Raw genomic sequence first — 6,034 nt, 5'->3', positions numbered from 1 at the left:
TAGCCTGCCAGAAGTCCTGACCATAAGACCTTTATTCAGATACAGGCCACTGGCTTTTGTGCCTTGGGGGTTGCTGATTATCGGAGGAGGGGGAGGGAGGACAGTCGTCTGAGAGCTGTAGAGTGAAAGAGAGGGTTTCTAGAGCTAGAATTAAAAACGAAATTTAATCAAAATCATGAGGACCCTCTGTTTCACTAGGGTAAGCAGGCTGAGAGCTCTTCCTTTTGGCTCCCAGATGAAATGATTCGGGAAAATAATGACTTAGGCATTCTCTTGAGTCCGTGGAATTATTTAGCACGGCCTGACATAGTTACTGCTTCTCCCAGCTCAAATCTGAAAAGGTATTTGAAAGGATTTAATAACTTTTTGATTAGGAATCTGGCAAAGCTAGAAACTAAAAATTCAAAGCCTGACAGAAATTTCCTAAAGCCTCCTCAAAATTAAAATAAAACTGTGTATCAAGGGGAAAGAAGCAAATTCAGATGTGGTAAGACTGGTAGATCAACTTATGAGGTCACTTACCTCCCAACCCAATTCTCTGGGGAACTAGAGCAATTCCCTTTGTCTTACAAATGTTTGCAAAACCAGAAATGCAGCTCCGGGAGCAGCTCCAAACCCACCTAGTTTCCCCAACCTCAAGTCCTTGGACAGAAGGGGAAAAAACCTAAATTTTTATTCTGTTTGTTTTGTTTTGTTGGCATAAACTGCTGTTCTGGCTGCAAGGCTCCTTGCTAAGGTCAAACACAAATCTTAATTATCTTTCCCACAAATGTTAATTTAAATATGCCTAGATCTGAATGAATATTCCCTGGCTGGTGTGGCTCAGTGGATTGAGTGCCGGCCTGTGAACCAAAGGGTCACTGGTTGGAATCCCAGCCAGGGCACATGCCTGGGCCAGGTCCCCAGTAGGCAGTGGCGGGAAGGGGGGGAGGGAACCACACATTGATGTTTCCATCCCTCTCTTTCTCCCTCCCTTCCCCTCTCTCTAAAAAATAAATATGTAAATAAATCTTTTTTAAAAATTCAGATCACACACAAAAAAATTCAGATCACATGTCACCCTTGTGAACACATTCCTGATCAATTCACCTGTATCACTGCCCTCTCCTCTTTGCTGGACTTGTACCTTATGTTGGGTTGGCCAAAAAGCTGGGGGTTTTTTTGGTTTTGTTTTTTTCATAAGATGGTTCTGGTAGCTCTTAGTTGTTTTTAACATCATTCAAAACAATTTTGTCAGATCGTATTGTGACAGTGTCATATGAGCTTCCATTTTAAAAAAAATGATCACAATTGGTGAATTTTTGTGTAGCCATTTTAATATTGAAGATGGAAGAAAATATGTGACATTCTGGCATATACTTTATTATTTCAAGAAAGGTAAACATAACTGAAACACACACACACACAAAGATTTGTGCAGTGCATGGAGAAGGTGCTGTGACTGAGTGAACGTGTCAAAAATGGTTTGTGAAGTTTTGTGCTGGAGATTTCTTGCAGGACAGTGCTCCATGGTTGGGTAGACCAATGGAAGTTGACAGCAATCAAATCGGGACATTAACTGAGAACAATCAACATTATACCACCCAGGAGATAGCCAACATGTTCAAAATATCCAAATCAACAATCAATTGGTGAAAATGAAAAACGTGTCTTTTATTTGATGGACTCTTTGGCCGACCCAGTACATCATCTACTATCACCATGGCTTCTGCTACTGACTACGATCACTACCACTGCTACTGAGAACAATAATAACTTTGAGTTCTGACACCGAACTAGATGCTCTGCACATAGCAGCTGGCTGGATCCTCAAACCCCTCCCCCACTGCAATTGATGTTATTATCATTAACACTTAACGGACAGGAGAACTGAAGCTCAGAAAGATTAAATGACTCACCCAGCCTTGCAGAGCTCCAAACTGGCAGGACTGGTATTCAAATGGAGGTGTTTGGGTGCATAAGCCCTACTTCTACATGTCGTGATTATTTGACTTAGCACAGTTTGTGCATATTAACTCTCTCCTGCTGGTGTGTGGGCTTCTTGGGGGCAGGGGCTGTGTCTTCCCTGCAATGATGTAGATACTCACCAAATGTAACCTGAGTGAGAGGAGGGACAGTGGTAAAGGGACGGGAAGGTGTTATGTTGTAGAAGAATGGTTACTACTGCAGACCAGTGCTTCCCAGCATTTTTCACAGAAATGGTAATGTTTGCATGGCACACTGGGGGAAACCGGAGGGGACCTGGATTGTAGGAGCAAGCTGCTCTAGGCTGGAGGAAACTGGACCGTGGCTGGGATAGTATGTCCAGTAGTCTCAGTCCTTATTCGGTTACCATGGTGTTAAACAGATGATTACATCTTGACGTCTGTTGGACAGTCTGTGCTTAATATGAAGGGTTAACAAATTATTTCTTAAAGGGCCAGAGAGTAAATATATTTAGGTTTGTGTGCTACAAAATCTGTTGTAGAGTCTGCCATTGCAACATGGAAGCACTTACAGATAATACGCAAACAAACGAGTGTGGCTGTGTTCCAATAAAACTTTATTTACAAAAGCAGGTGCTCTGTCCGTAAGCCATGTTTGCTGACCCCATACTTATATGAACACTAAGCTTCAGAACCTTAAGTCCTTGTCTTTTTAAGTTTTGATGAAATTGTAAGGGACGCCAAACTCAGCCCTGGTCATCTTAGGTTTTCAGCTGAGACTCTAACAAAAAGACAGATGAACAAGAGGATATTAATTTATTAAAGCAAGATGCACACATTATGCAGGAGAAACCTGAACTAAAAATAAGTCAAAAGAGCAACATAGCATCTTACACAAAGGATAAATTTATGGAGAAATGATGGGACAAAGGCAAGCTTAGACTTCTGAGGGCTTCCAACTATGGGTGGGTAAACCGAAGGAGTGACATTGGTTTGCGATTTTGTTTCTGGTTTTTCTGGTGCATATCTGGGTTGATAAGAGTCTGTCTTTAGTGAAAAGAATTTATAGCCTGCCTTTAGGCTGAAAAGGAGGAGGATTTGTGTGTGTGTGTGTGTGTGTGTGTGTGTGTGTGTGTGTATTCTTAATTACTTTTAGCTGAAAATAATTTTAATGTCTAAGAGAATATTTTAGAATAACATGGTCTGGTTTCCTTCAGGTCTAATTTATTAACTTGTTTTTTTTTAATGGATTGTGCTTTTTTGTGTCATATCTAAAAATCTTTGCCTAACTCTATAGTCAGAAAGATTTTTTCCTATATTTTATCCTTTAGTGTTTTATTTATTTATTTATTTTTTTAGCTTCATCACTTAGTAAAGGATCAGCCTTCTTAAGAAGGAATGAATGAATGATTTAAATGCTTTACTCTTCTTAACTTCTACTCTCCCCACTTGGGACTTCCCAAACCATGAAGCTCAACAGAGACTTGAATCCTCGTCTGATTTTTGAGCTCCCTACCTTGCTAATTTGTTTGCCTACAATGTAGTGGTTCCCACCCTTTTGATGCGGCAACACATTTTTTTCTCTTTAAAATTATCTTATTGTTGTTCTGCAACACATTTTTTAATAACATACACACATCCCACTTTTATTTACAACCCTCAACATGCTTTAAAAAACAACAATTAAGCTTAACATTAGTTTTCATTGTCCAGTTTTCAGGAACCCCTGGAGATCACCGGAGATTGTCTGGGTTACAGAATTTTCCCTCTCTGGAGTACAGAGAGCACTCGAGAGACAGGATGCCTTGGGACCAAGCCTAAGCCTAGAGGTAGGTGATAGTGGAAGACTGAATGCCTGAGGCAGGGCCCCGAGGCGGACCAGGAGCTTTCTCGTAAATCACAGCCACAGCTGCTTAGCTCTGAGTTCATTTCTCTTTATTTTAAAAAAGATACTGATGGTGTTTTGTGTCAGTCATAGAACATAAAAATCTGGAAAATGAGTTAATCAGCAGAGAATATAAAGGCAGAAACGTTGGAACGAAGATTGGATTTAACAACAAAAATGTTGTAGAAGGGGCCAAAATGTGGGTCTAAGCTTTCTGGAAGTCGAAATAAGGAGAAAGATCTTTTTGTTATATGTCATTTACAATGTCCACAAGAGAGCAAGAACCCCGTTGTCTAAGAGTAGCCTGTTCCCAGTCTGCATTCTGTCATCAGCCGGGATGAAATTTCAGCAGCCTCTCCACCCTGCTCCTCCCAGTTCCGAAAGGAACGTGGGGACTGGACGCTTACACCATTCCACCCCCTCCTGCTTTCCCGCCCCTTTTATTTTTATCTGTGTGCTTGCCTGCTTAGAATCTTTTGAGACAATTAAAACGGAGTATTATTCATCTTTTTTATTTACTCAAGCTATTATAGTGGGCAACACAAGACTTAAGACTGGTATTTTAATGAAACAATAATAAAAGGTTTAAGAATCCAAGAGGGGCAGCTAGCCTAAAACGATCTGATAGATGGGTCTTATCACCCGGGGCCCCAGGAGACCTCCTGGGGGGCCCCTATCAGGTGTTGCGCCCAGTGCTGAGCTCTGGAAGTCCAGGCGGTGAGCAGGACACCATCCCTCCCCCACGTGAAGAGCTTGCAGTCCAGTTGGGTAAAGAACTCATGCAAAGTAAGACATTCCTAGTCACATGTTGCTAAGAGGTGAAGAGGAGTAAGGCATGCATTCTTCCTGGAGACTGAAGGAGTATGTGAGGGTCCGGAGTGACAGGGTATAAAAAGGTATTCTCAGTGCTGGCTGGTGTGGCTCAGTGGATTGAGCGTGGGCCTATGAACCAGACAATTGCGGTTCAATTCCCAGTCAGGGCACATGCCTAGGTTGCCAGGCAGTTTCCCAGCAGAGGATGCATGAGGGGCAACCATACATTGATATTTCTCTCCCTCTCTCCTTCCTTTCCCCTACAAAGATAAATACATAAAATCTTTTAAAAAAACAATTAAAAAAAGGTATTCTCAGTAGAAGGGACATTTGAACCCAGTCTAGATTAATGAGTAAGATTTCAACAGGCGAAAGCAGAGCCAGGAAAAGACATAACATGGCAACCAGTGGGCACAGCGCAGGCTGTGCCTCACAGGGAGAGGCTGGTGGAGAGCAGGGTGACGAGGTGGGCCAGCCCCATGGCAAACGAGTCACCTGTACAAGTGGAGTGACATGTTCCAGTCAACATGTCCTATTTAATTATTAATAGTGCCTCCTTTCGTCTCAACAAGAGTTTAGATTGGGACTGTAGGGCCATTGATTCTGCCCCCTTCTTTCTTTGTTCTGTGTCAAAACCTTCATCATTCCCCAATCACCACCTCACCCATCTTGGTGGGAGGAGCTCGGTGTTTGCAGCCTGGGGGCCTTATTTCAGGAAGTGAACTAAGACCGACAGAGACGGGCCTTTAGTTGCTGTTGAAAGGATCCTCCCAGGCCAGAACTGAACAAATCTGAAAATGTACCTGGCTGAGAGCTGTCCTGTCCCATCGCAGAAGCCTTGCCAGTGCCCGGTTAGAATTTCTGTCCCCCTTTCATTTTCCCATAATGTTTTGTGTGGCGCTGTATGACATTTCACACTGAGTATTACATCTTGTGGGTGTCTGACCCACTCCGCTGTGAGCCCTGATCACGCGTCTTTGTGCCCTGTACCGGGCTGTTGCTCACTTCTACACTTGACCATCAGGACTACCTCCACATCAGGACAGCTTCCTGTGACATGCCAGACACTGCACTAAGGAGTTTCCTTGTAGTACCTCTTTTAATCCTTGTGACAATTTATGATGCCAGTCACATGATTACCATTTTGTAGATGAAATTAGTTCTCAGAAAGGTGAGGCAACTTTCCCATGGATCACAGGACTGGTAAGCAGCGGTTGGGGGACTTTGGCCCAGCTCTGCCTGATTTGACTCTGGGGCCTTACTCTTAATACAGAGGCAAATCAGACGCCTAGTGTTAGTATGATGGATTTCAAATTTAGGAAGGGCAGGTTGTTTCAAAGCACTTTGCTTTCATTAGCTCATTTAATCTTCTCAAATAACCTAGGAACTTAGCGTGCCAACTCCATGTTAG

Source organism: Artibeus jamaicensis, unplaced genomic scaffold, assembly GCF_021234435.1.
Source record: "Artibeus jamaicensis isolate MK-2021 breed Jamaican fruit bat unplaced genomic scaffold, CSHL_Jam_final scaffold_614, whole genome shotgun sequence".
Lineage (NCBI taxonomy): Eukaryota > Metazoa > Chordata > Mammalia > Chiroptera > Phyllostomidae > Artibeus > Artibeus jamaicensis.
The sequence above is the reverse complement of the archived record's forward strand: the minus strand, read 5'-3'. Positions refer to the sequence as shown.